The sequence below is a fragment of the Gorilla gorilla genome, chromosome 6 (genome assembly GCF_029281585.2).
Source record: "Gorilla gorilla gorilla isolate KB3781 chromosome 6, NHGRI_mGorGor1-v2.1_pri, whole genome shotgun sequence".
Taxonomy (NCBI): domain Eukaryota; kingdom Metazoa; phylum Chordata; class Mammalia; order Primates; family Hominidae; genus Gorilla; species Gorilla gorilla.
In genome coordinates, this window is record NC_073230.2 from 34,306,485 (window position 1) to 34,320,487 (window position 14,003).

Here is a 14,003-nt window from a genome sequence, read left to right on the forward strand (position 1 = left end):
CTAGGGCTCTTGCACCAAACAGCCAGGTAGTGAATGCAAAGGAAAAGTCCTTGAAGGAAAGTAAAAATGCTACTCCAGTGAACACACAAATGATAAGAAAGCGAAGGAGGCTTATTGCTGGTAAAGAAACGTTTTCATGTTCTGGATAGAAGATCAAACCAGACATAACATTCCCTTAAGCCAACGCCTAATCGAGTGCAAGGCCCTAACTCTCTTCAAGTCTACGAAGGCTGAGAGGTAAGGAAGCTGCAGAAGAAAAGTTGGAAGTTAGCAGAGGTTGGTTCATGATGTTTAAGGAAATAAGCCATCTTCAGAGCATAAAAGTGTAAGGTGAAGCAGCAAATGCTGGTGAAGCAGCTGCAGCAAGTTATCAAAAAGATCTAGCTAAGGCCAGGTGCAGTGGCTCATGCCTGTAATCCTAGCACTTTGGGAGGATGAGGCGGGCGGATCATGAGGTCAGGAGATCGGGACCATCCTGGCTAACACAGTGAAACCCCGTCTCTACTAAAAAAAAGATACAAAAAAAAAAAATAGCCGGGTGTGGTGGCAGGCGCCTGTAGTCCCAGCTACTCGGGAGGCTGAGGCAGGAGAATGGCGTGAACCCAGGAGGCAGAGCTTGCAGTAAGCCAAGATCGCGCCACTATACTCCAGCCTGGGCGACAGAGCGAGACTCCATCTCAAAAAAAAAAAAAAAAAAAAATCTAGCTAAGATATCTGATGAAGGTGGCTATACTAAACAAAGAGTTTCAGTGTAGATGAAACAAAACTTATTGGAACAATGCCATCTAGGACTTTCGTAGCTAGAGAGTAGAAGTCAATGCCTGGCTTCAAAGCTTCAAAGGACAGGCTGATTCTCTTCTTAGGAACTATTTCAGCTGCTGACTTTAAGTTGAAGCCAATGCTCATTTACCATTCTGAAAATCCTAGGGCCCTTAAGGAGTATGATAAATCTACTCTGCCTGTGCTGTATAAGTGGAACAACAAAGCCTGGATGACAGCACATCTGTTTACAGAATGATTTACTGAGTATTTTAAGCACACTGTTGAGATCTACTGCTCAGAAAAAAAGATGGCTTTCAAAATATTGCTGCTTATTGACAATGCACCTGGTCACCCAAGAGCTCTGATGGAGATATACAAGAAGATTAATGTTTTCATGCCTGCTAGTACCACATCCATTCTGCTGCCCATGGATCAAAGAGTAGTTTCAACTTTCAAGTCTTATTTAAAAAATACATTTCATGGCTGGCCATGGTGGGTTACACCTGTAATCCCAGCACTTTGGGAGGCTGAGGCAGGAGGATCACTTGAGGGCAAGAGTTCAAGACCAGCCTGGGCAACATAGTGGCACCCCATCTCTACAAAAAAAAAAAAAAAAAAGAATAATTAGCCAGGTATGGTGGTGTGTGCCTGTAGTCCTAGCTACTCATGAAGGTGAGATGTAAGGATCCCTTGGGCCCAGGAGTTCAAGCTTACAGGGAGGTATGACTGTGCCAGTGAACTCCAGCTTGGGCCACAAATGAGACCCTATCTTAAAAAAAAAATATATATATATATATATAATATATATATAATATGGCTATAGTTGCCATAGATAGTCATTTATCTAATATATCTGGGCAAAGTAAATTGAAAACCTTCTGAAAAAGGTTCACCATTCTAGATGCAATTAAGAATATTCATGATTCATGGGAAGAGGTCAAAATGTCCAACATTAACAGGAATTTGGAAGAAGTTGATTCCAACCCTCAGGGATGATTTTGAGGGGTTCAAGACCAGTGGAGGATGTGGTGGAAATAGCAAGAGAACTACAGTTAGAAGTGGAGCCTGCAGATGTGACTGAACTGCTGCAATCTCATGATAAAACTTGGAGGTATGAGGAGTTGCTTCTTATGAATGAGCAAAGAAAGTGGTTTATTGAGATGAAATCTACTCCAGTGAAGATGCTGTGAATACTGATGAAATAATAAGAAAGGATTTAGAATACTACATCAACTTAGTTGATAAAGCAGTGGTTGGAGAGGATTGACTCCAGTATTGAAAGAAGTTCTACTGTGGGTAAAATGCTAGCAAACAACATCACACGCCACAGAGAAATCGTTCATGAAAGGAAGAGTCTCTCAAGGCAGCAAATTTCATTTTTGTTTTATTTTAAGAAATTGCCACAGCCATCCCAGCCTTCAGCAATCACCACCCTGATCAGTCAGCAGCCATTCACATTGAGGCAAGACCCTCCACCAGAAAAAAGATAACATGCTGAAGACTCAGATGATCATTATCATTTTTTAGCAATAAAGTTTTGGGGGTTTTTTAGAGATGGAGTTCTCTCTATGTTTGCCCAGACTGGCCTGGAACTCCTGGGCTCAAAGGATCCTCCCACCTCAGCCTCCTGAGTGGCTTGGGACTACAGGAATGTACCGACATGCCCAGCTGCAATAAAGTATTTTTAAGTAGGTGTGTTAGTTATTTTTCCAGACATAATGCTACTGCATACTTAATAAACTACAGTAAACATAATGCTTATATGCACTGGGAAACCAAAGTATTTGTGTGACTCACTTTACTGCAATAGTTGCTTTATTGGTTTGGTCTAGAACCTAACCTGGAAAATCTCTGAGGTATGCCTGTTTGTGTGTGTGTGTGTGTGTCTATACACTCATGTATTTATTACATATATGTACATATATACATATTTATTACATTCAAGTGCCTCTTAACCATTAAAATCCCTCAAAACCTGGTGTGGAACCATCAACGAAAATGAAGTCGCTGAAATCCCTGAAGAACACAGAATAGAGGCTGAGGAGGAAGGCTTCAGACAGAAACTGCCTAGGCAAAGCATTTAGTGAGTATACACTGTGTATTTCTCTTAGTGAAAATATCATTGACAACATGAGTCATTGAGATGCCCCTGCCACACCCTCCATCTCTGCTTGGCAAGGCACATTTTCAAAACCACGCAAATGTCAGCTTCTATATTAAGCCTTCACTTAGATTTCCCTTGGTAGAGATAGTGGCTCTTTCCTAGAAGTTACTATTATATCTTACATTGTGCCTGGGCTCCAGTCACATTGTAAATTGTTTATTCCTTTACCCTCCAACTTTCACTAGATCAAACTATAGTTTTCATTAGAATCACAGAGAGAATCTATTACATTGTGAATTCTCAAATCCCATCCCCAGAGATTCTGAGTTAGTCTTTTTAGGGTGGGGCCTGAGAATCTGCATGTTAAACAATCCTCAGCCGTAGCTCATGCCTGTAATCCTAGCACTTTGGGAGGCTGAGGTGAGTGGATTGCCTGAGCTCAGAAGTTTGAGACCAGCCTGAACAACATGGTGAAACCCCATCTCTACTAAAATACAAAAACTTAGCTGGGCGTGGTAGCCGGCACCTGTAGTTCCAGCTATTCAGGAGGCTGAAGCGAGAGAATTGCTAGAACCTGGGAGGTGGAGATTGCAGTGAGCCGAGATCACGCCACTGCACTCCAGCATGGGCAACAGAGCGAGACCCTGGCACTGAAAAAAAAAAAGTCCTCATAGGTGAATGCAAGACATCATGAAATTTCATTTTAAGAATCACTTTGCTACTTCCCAGCTCCTACAAGGGCACAAAATTTGTTGTAACTTATCTTTCATCCTCAGCTGGAACCCTAAACCTAACACAGAATAACAACTTTATTAATAGTTCATCAAAAACACTTCAGACAGTCTAATAAAAAATTAGAAAGTCAAATGCAGCATGACATTTTTGTGTAATTCTCTGAGATAAAAGTAAACTAGTTATAAAAGAAAAAATAGAGCATTTTCGAGTCTGTATCTTGCCTCTCAAAACAAACAAACAAAAGACAAAAACTTTACGGCTGAAGTAAAACATGCAAAAATAACAACAAAAAAAGACACCCCTGCAAACAAACCCATTCCCCAAAATGGAATCTGAAATTCCTACCCAGATTTTAAAATGTGATGAATTATAGAAAGAGCACTGAAAATTTGAATTGTTTTTGGTGGAGGTAAAAGTAAATAAATAGTCATTTTACAATATACGTCTTCCAACTTCAAAGAATTGAGAACTATTTTTCTTAAGCTACTAAATTATCTTCTTCCTAAAGAAGAAAACAACTATTTCATGGACATTTTATATTAGGGAGGATTCTTCCTCCCTCTACAGTTATCACACATAATTCTTTGTCTTGTCACATTTTTTATTAAACCAGGCTTCCAAATGTCCCAATCCTTTGTTTCCTTCTGATAGAACTGAACCTGTTTTTAAATTCCTGTGTCTCATTTATTTACTTATACTCCACTCATTCCACTAAGGAATTGAGGTGATTTGCTCTTGTATCAAATAGACAGCTTTCTGGAGTGGATCAAATGGACAGTGTCTACACTGCTCATTATGACAAGTCATTCTTGTTAGTGAGAGACAGGAAACTATTAAGATTACCTTAAAATATATAGCATCTCATAGTCCAAATAAAAAAAGGCAATAACAGAAAATGGACTTTTTGTGTGAAACACATTTCCCCTATTTAGGAAGCCATTCTCAGACACAGGTCCATGATAGATTCACTTGGGCAATGCTTTGTATAGTCTATCATTTTTACTGTTTATTGTTAAAGTTATTGAAATTGATTAGAAGATGGAAAGTGTAATAAAGAGAAGTTAGGAGAAATACATTCTTATTTCTCTTGTTTCCATAACAAAAACCAAGAAGTAAATCAAATCATACTTTACATTCTTTAAACTAGTCGTATTAGGTTGAAAAAAAAGAATAATAAATGTAACTTTAAATCTCAACCTAAGAGAGGTAATGGCCTCCCTACCATTCTACAAAGGAGAGACTAGACTCTGGTAAAATCTTATGATTTGTCTTCCCAAAAGTAGATCCTCCAGTTCAAAGATATATGTATATATCCCTATAACTGAAGCTAACTGCCTTTCTTATGTTCTTCAAAATTAGCTTAGGGGCACTGAATAAGTATTTTCCCACAGGCCTAGGTTTAAGAGAAGCTAAAAGAGCACCGAAGAAAAATAGAAAGTAAGCCAAAACACAATTTACTTCTCTCAGCCTCTCATCTTCATTTTTATTTGGCTTTCATAGGCATGTGGAAGAAAGATTATATCTATACTTAGGCATTATATTAGCTATCTATTGCTGCATAACAAAATTAAGTAGCTTAAAACAAACAGTATCTCACAGTTTCTGGTGGTTAGGAATACATGAGCAGCTTAGCTAGATGACTCTGGCTCAGAGTCTCTCATTAGAACTGCAGTCACCTGAAGACTTGACCATGGCTAGAGAATCTGATCTGATGATGGCTCATCTACAGGACTGCTGAGTAGAGTCCTCCATTCCTCTTTGTCTGTTAGAAAAAAGCCTCACTGTTCACAACATGGACTTCTCCATAAGGCTGCTTGAGTATCCTCATGATATGACAACTGGCTTCCCAAAGCAATTAATCCACAAGACAGAGCAACCAAGACAGAAGCTGCAATATCTTTATGACTTAATTTCAAAAGTGACATGACTTTACTGCTGCCATATTTAACTGGTAACACAGACCAAGCCTGCTGAAAAGGGGGAAGGGACTACAGAAGACTGTGAATACTGGAGGTAGAGATCATTGGGGGCCACATTGGAAGCTGGCTATCATAGTAATCCCTCTGACGCCCAATGGTTCACATCCCTCCCACATGCAAAAATACACTGATCCCCTCCCAAAGCCACTTGCAAAGTCTCATCCCATTGTCGCATAGTCTCAAAGTCCAGAATCTCATCATTTAAATGAAGCTCAGGTGTGGATAGTGCTCCTCTGGTTTAATTCCTTAAATACGGCTCTTTGAGGCCGGTGCAGTGGCTCACGCCTATAATCCCAGCACTTTGGGAAGCCGAGGCAGGCGGATTACCTGAGGTCGGGAGTTCGAGACCAGCCTGACCAACATGGAGAAACCTTGTCTCTATTAAAAATACAAAAAATTAGCCAGGTGTGGTGGCGTGCGCCTGTAATCCTAGCTAATCAGGAGACTGAGGCAGGAGAATCACCTGAATCTGGGAGCCGGAGGTTGTGGTGAGCCTACATCGTGCCATTGCACTCCAACCTGGGCAACAAGAGCAAAACTCCGTCTCACAAAAAAAAAAAAAAAAAAAAAAAAAAAAACATATATATATAGAGAGACAGCTCGTTGAGTACAGATATCTCAAACTAAAGATCTATGTAGTACGAAGACAAGTTATCTTGTCCCCACATATTCAACATACGATAGGAGACACTCATAGGATAACCACTACAGACATTCCTGTTCAAAGGGGTGGGGAGAATAGGAAGTATACAAAGATCACTGGTCCAAAGCAATTCTGAAGCCCAACCAGGAAAATGCGGCAAGTTATTTGATTAGGACACAGTTCTCTTCCCACCTGGAAATAACTTATCCTCTGCTCTTCGTTCTTCCCTCTGAGCCACCCATCTTTTTCCATGAACGGTTGTGTAATTTTCTCAACCTGCTTCCTGACAATACAATTGAGGTGGGGGGTGGGGTGGTCAAAAGATCTGTTTTCATTTTGCATTGTCACTGTCCCAATTCTCTATCAGTCAGAGTTCAAGAAGAAAATCAAAACTACTAGAATGAAGCTAGAGATGGAAAGAGATATAATATATGGCAATTTGTTACAAAGATTAAACCCTATCCAATTGTGAAAGCTGGTTAAACTGTCTCTTTATATAAGGCAGTTATCTTTACATCTGATGCTGGAGCTCAAAGTCCACAGAGCGGGGAATCAGAAAGGGAAGATGGAGGAACTTCATGACAAGCTGGTAACCAGAAGTATAAGCCATAGTTTATGAGCACAATCTGAAACCCAAGTTATCTCTCACTTGATGGTATGGATGTTCTTCAGAAGCCAGAGTCCCTCATTAAGGAGCTAAATGCACACACTTTACCAAGAGTCAGAGAAGTAGAAGGAGGATCCAATAGAAAATGAAGCAGTTGCAGGCTCAGCTGCTGACTTACACCAATGAAGTGAGCCAACCAGTAAGCAACCATACATGTGAACTACAAAATGACTGCTGCTTCATTTCTGCTCTCCAAATCTTACAAAAGAATATATTCTGTGGCCTAGCCTAACCAGAAACATGCAGAAAAGGGGATTCTAGTAAATTTAGGTCGACAGCCACCAACCATACACTTGTACTATCATAAATAAAATGTGGACTAAATAAATGAAGCAACTAGGCTGGGCGCAGTGGCTTAAGCCTGTAATCCCAGCACTTTGGGAGGCTAAGATGGGTGGATCACCTGAGGCCGAGTTTGAGACCAGCCTGACCAATATGCTGAAACCCCGTTTCTATTAAAAATACAAAAATTAGCCAGGCATGGTGGCATGAACCTGTAGTCCCAGCTACTTGGGAGGCTGAGACAGGAGAATTGCTTGAACCTGGGAGGCGGAGGTTGCAGTGAGCTGAGATCATGCCACTGCACTCCAGCCTGGGTGACAGAGTAAAACTCCATCTCAAAAATAAATAAATAAACTAATAAAGTAAATTAAGCAATTGAAATTGCATTTATTTTGCAGCCTAATCCATTTAAACAAAATGCAAAACCTGTTGGCTCTAAAGTTATCTTGTAAGGGCTCTTTTAAGAATTTTTAGAAATAAAGATTTGTTTTCATTTTCTAAGTTATTATCCTTGTTTTCATTTGAAACTTCCATGATTAGTTGGTATAAGTTTATCATTGTGTGGCAGTCAACAAGAAAAAATATTTTCACTGGAATTCATATGAAGTCATTTACTCTGAAAAGATGTGACATAGAACCCAATCAGAACCAAAGGTACCGATAGATGCAGTTCACAATTTGAGTTTTTAGTTCATAATTGTTATTAATCTTATTAGTATAATTTACTAAGTTAGCAAGATTTGCTGTCCATCTCATTCACATACACACAAACATACACAGTCATGCATCACTTAACAACAGGGACACATTCTGAGAAATGAGTCATTAGGTGATTTTGTCATTGTGTATGTCTGTGTCATCATAGAGTGTATTTACACAAACCTAGATCTATAGCCTGCTACACATCTAGCTAGATGGTATAGCTTATTGCTCCTAGGCTATAAACCTGCACAGCATATTAATGTACTGAATACTATGGGCATTGTAACACAATGGTATTTGTGTATCTAAACATAGAAAAGGTACAGTCAAAAGACAGTATTATAATCTTATGGGACCATTGTCATATACATGGTCCATCATTGATCAGCGTCGTTATGTGGCACATGACTGTACTCAGGCACTTTGCTGCCCTGGTCAATCATTTTAAGAATAAGCAATTTAATATGAACTAGAGTTGAGTAATTAACATAATGCTGTACGTCTTTAGGGTTCTACAAATTAGGAATAAGGTGAGAGAACTATCCGTCCCATTCCAGACTTGTCAGAGGCTACCTGGTTCCCTGCCCAGGTAGCAGCCCTCTTCTCCCTTTAACTGAATTGATTTCCTTTATCTAAGATTCTCAGTGCTCAGGGACCTAACCATCAGAAGGGTCAGCTTTCGTGATAATCTGGCTCTGATCTTATATCCTAGCTCTAGTAACTGAGTTTCTCCTGCCTGGTTCGGAGACAAAGTCCTTACTGTACTTATTTTTAATAAAGAGACATATTTGTCTTGATTACATCTAGGCCTCTTGGACTCTGGCTCTGCCTTACTCTTAGTCTTAATTTATAGGCTGCTGTTATATTCCACCTGGATCTCCAGAGAAGAGATGGGCCCAAATCCCATTCTTGCCTTCTATTACTTATCGGGCTTAGTCCCCAAGGTGTATGTGCACTAGGAATATGCCAAGAAAATTCTCATTCTTCATTACCACCTAAAATTTAATGCAGAATCCCTTCTCTTCATGTAAATTGTTTTACTACTCCTCGATGGTTTGATGAAGTTACCTTGAACTGTGAGCAGGTACATTAAAAGATAAAAACTTTTGATTCTCTCCCTTTAATTCTTATCACCAAAATCTCTACTTTCTGCCTCAGAGGCCCAATTGAGTGATCCTAAATATATCATTTTTATTCTTGGTTCATAACAGAGTCAGGGAAAGTTGTCCTTGAGCTTTCCTAAGGGGGAAAATGCAGGGTCACTGATACAACTTAATTTTCCCCAATCCACCCTATTGCTAAAGATGACTCTTCCTGCACTCCTTGAAATTTTACCAATTAGAGAGAGAGTGGATGGGTAACTATCTTCCTTTGTACTTTGATCTAGATTGGTTTGAGAAATCCTGTTTAATGATTTAGTACCTGGATTTAATGGTTTAATACCTAGATTAAGCATATTATGGCTTTGGATGAAAGATAATTGAGACAGTATTTTGGAATTTAAAACATTACAAGGGAAAGCAGGCTGCATCAGCCTTCCAAATAATGGTTTCAAGACTAGCAGTGTAAAGCGAGCAAGATGTTCATGGTCATATGTTATGCTGTGTGCCCTGCTCTCTCTTTAGGATAGCACCGATCCCCACAAAATCCTTATCAACATTTAATGAAAAGACAGTCTCCTAGAAGAATGAAACTGAAGAACATAGCTGCCTTACTAATTAAACTTTGGCGGATTCGCACTTGGCCTCTGAATCATAATTTATTCTATATGAACTATTTACTGAATTGTTGTACCATTGCCCATATGAATTATTTTGTTACAGGAATTTTGTTTTTGTTATTGTAGCTATTTAAACAACATTAATTTAGATGAAACATGATTTTCTAAATATACTCCTATAAATCATTTTATAGCTAAAGAATAAAAACTACCCCCACTTGCAGTGAGCCAAGCTTGTGCCACTGCACTCCAGCCTGGGCAACAGAGCAAGAATCCGTCTTGGAAAAAAAAAAAAAACTAGGTTGGCAAAGATTCTAGAACATTAAATAATTAAAAACAGGTCTGGATTTCTTTCTATATGTAAAGACAAAATAGTAAATTGTAACCAGAGTCCTTCCTATTATTGTAGTACATCTATTCTCACTAGGCAATTTTAAAATACCAAGCTGTCTTCAGCAATAGTAATTCGGCGGGTTTGTGCTTAATATATTCATGAAGGGGTTTGATGGATTTGATAACCATAAGCAGCTGTTAACATTAAATTGCCATTTAATTTTTTTCAGTGACTTTCAAAGTTGTCAATATTAAACAGTAGTGTCTTAAAAATGACTAAGACCAATATGAGTATGATTAAATAAGATTTAGACTGGTCACGGTGGCTCATGCCTGTAATCCCAGCACTTTGGGAGGCTGAGGCGGGCAGATCACTTGAGGTCAGGAGTTCGAGACCAGTCTAGCCAACATGACAAAACCCCGTCTCTACTAAAAATACAAACATTTGCTGGGCATGGTGGCACATGCCTGTAATCGCAGCTACTTGGGAGACTGAGGCATGAGAATTGCTTGAACCTGGGAGGTGGAGGTTGCAATGAACCAAGATTGCGCCACTGCACACCAGCCTGGGCAACAGAGCAAGACTCTGTCTCAAAAAAAAAAAAAAAAAAGATTTAAACGGCACTCAAAATTCTCCCTTTTTCTATAGTGTCCAACTACTAGGCAAAAGAAAAACACACACATGCATACACACATTTTTACAGGACTTTAAGTACTGTCTTGTATATCTGCTCACAATTTGCATGGCATATTACAATACTTAGAAATTATTCCATCCCTACCCCCATTTCAACCCCATTTAATTTTTATACTTTTTCCCTATATTCATCCATCAAATCCATGTTTAATTTAATTTCATAATACTAAAAAATTTTTTACCCTTATCCCTAATAGCATAATTTTAAGATACTTTTATTTAAATAATTCAGATATCAACTCTTCCCCTTTCAGTTCTTCTTTGTTTAATGACTACTTTAGTGTGGTTTTATGTACTGAAATTTGGTAAACAAAGAAAGTCAGCATTGTTGACATCTACCCAGTCTTTACAATTTGTGGGCTGCCACAGACATGTCTATGGGACAAGAGAAGACATCAAGAATTATGTAATTTACCATTGATGTGCTTTGCTGTCCTTCAGTCCGTTTGTTCAACATTCTAAAGACACATTGCAGTGTAATGAGAAACTAGCTTCCTCCTTGTTTTAGTTCTTTGCTTTGACCCTAAAACCATGTTATCACTTCAAATATGATGCCTCCCCCAGGAACCCATATGAGAAAAAAATCACTGACAATTCCAATTTCTCTCCAGACAGCTTGCTTTATATTTCTATAAGCATTTGCTTTTACTTTTTAAATAGCTACCTTATTTTTTTCAGAGGTAAAAAGTTATTTTTATATTTTATGCAATGCTATGAAAACATACAATTTTTAAAATTTAGAAAAATTACCTAACTTGCTAGAGCACAAAGGACTTCCTGAAGTATCCCCAAATTATCTGCTTTCTTTTTATTGTAATTGACTGCTACACATTAGAAGAGGATTTTCTTTCTTTTCTTTCTTTTCCATTTCTCTCGCTTTCTTTCTTTCTTTCTTTCTCTTTCTTTCTTTCTTTTCTTTTCTTTCTCTCTCTCTCTCTTTTGGATCTTGCTCTGTTGCACAGGCTGGAATACAGTCGTAAAATCACGGTTCACTGCAGCGTTTGCCTCCAGGCTCAAGGGAGCCTCCGACCTCAGCCTCCTGAGTAGCTGGGACTACAGGCATGCATCACCATGCCCGGCTTTTTTTTTTTTTTTTTAAATAGTGACAGGTTTTCCCCCATGTTGCCCAGGCTGGTCTCGAACTCCTAAGCTCAAGCAATCCGCCTACCTTAGCCTCCCAAAGTGTTGGGATTACTGGTGTTAACCACCAGTAATCACTTGAGTCCAGGAGTTCAAGACCAGCCTGGGCAACACAATGAGACCAACACAATGAGACCTCTACAAAAAATTTAAAAATTAGTCGAGCATGGTGGCACATACTTGTTGTCCCTGCTACTCAGGAGGCTCAGGTGGGAGGACTGCTTGAGCCCAGGCGGTTGAGCCTGCAGTGAGCTGTGATTGCGCCACTGCACTTCAGCCTGGGAGACACAGCGAGACTGTTGCCAAAAAAAAAAAAAAAAAAAAGAGAGAAGATGGACCTGAATTAATAGAAAGCATTTCCCATTTTCATTTTCATATATCATTTCTTAACTTAAAAAATTAAAAGCTAATATTAAAAAACAATAAATTTGACATATGAAGTACTGATAAGTCTTCAAATTTCATGCATTCAAATATATTCACATTCTTGATTTGTAATAATTAGAATCAGTAGCAGTGTTACCCAAAGTGTAGTCTACTGACAGGTGCCAATCCACAAACTATTCGTTACTAGTACATGAAAAGATGAGTGTAGAAAGCCAGAATATTCAGAAATGTTTTATAACAACTTGACACAGTTTCAGCATTTCTTATTGTATTTTATAAATGTATCAGTCAGCACAGATTAGAAACTTAACAAAAAATAAATGGTCCTTCATCAAAGATAGCTTGAGAAGCACTGGTATAAATTACTAAAATCAACAGATACTAACAAAACTTAGTTAAGCTAATAGTTTTAAACTCTTTTCCTACTAAATTATGTTTTTAAAGTCAGAAACACAATGACTCTTATGACTATAAAATCAAATTGAATATAATAGAAAGAATTGTCACTTTTTTTTACAATGCTATGATTAGTAATATAATTCCTAGATATGAAAACAAAGTCTGCATCTTCTTCTCATATGTATCCCTAACACCAAGCACATTCATAAATTATCAGTAAAAATGTATTCAATTAATGTCACAGTAATGTAGATTGGTCATGATGATTAAGTAAATCAAATCTTTGCCATTCAGTTCAATCATAGAATGACTTCAAGTTCCATCTCTTCCTTGTGCCCTTTCCTCCCTTTTTTTGGCAATGTCTATGAGTGCTACATGAACAGAGAATGAAAATTAAGCTTCCAACTTTCTGCCTAGCTCTTTGCATATACCTGGCATATGGTAGTTGTTAAGTAAGTGTTAAATGTATGATGAAGAAATGTTATCTAGCAGTACAAAAACTATAAGTGAAAGATAAGATTATGAAAAAGGAAAATCTAAGATCTCTACTGCATCAGTGATTGCTACAAAAATTAAGCATAACAAACTATCTTAAAATTCACTGATTTAAAAGAACATAATTAATTTGTAGAGATCCATGGATTGGCCAAGGGTTAACTGATTCAGACCAGGCTCAGCTAAGGCAACTCAGCTCTATTCCACATGACTCTTGTCTTGGGCATGTTCTTCTCATGGCAATAACAGAAGTACAAGAGAGCAGGCCCAATCATACGAGTACTTTCTAAGCCTTTAATTATATCACAACTACCAACATCTCATAGGCCAAAGCAAGACATAGGGTCAATTCCAGAGCCAAGGGATGAGGATACAACTTAACCATTTTGGGAAGGCACTGCAAAATTGCTGGAAAGGGTATGAGTCTATAATCCTATTTCTTGGTAGGAAGTGAAGAGTTGGAACAATAATCCAGTCTGTCACACTGCAGTAGACAGGAAAATATGACAAAGCTGTCCATATCCAAATTCCCAGAACCTGTGAATATGTGTTCTTACATAGCAAAAGGGACTTTGTAGAGATGATTAAATTAAGGCTTTTGAGAGAGGGAAACTATCCTGGATTATACAGCTGGGCCCAATGTAATCTCAAGGGTCTTTATAAGATAGAGGAAGGAGGGTCAGAGTCAAAGAAAGAGATGTGATGACAGAGACAGAGAGTGTTTATGATGCTATGCTGCTGGCTCTGAAGATGGAGGAAGAGGCCACAAGCCAAGGAAGCCAGGTGGGCTTAAGAGCTAGAAAAGGCAAGAAAACAAATTATCCCCTGGAGCCTCCAGAAGGAATGCAGTCCTAATAACAACTTGATTTTAGCCCAGTGAAAAACATTTCGAACTTCTGATTTCCAGAATGATAAGATAATACATTTGTGCTGTTTCAGTCCACTAGGTTTGTGGTAA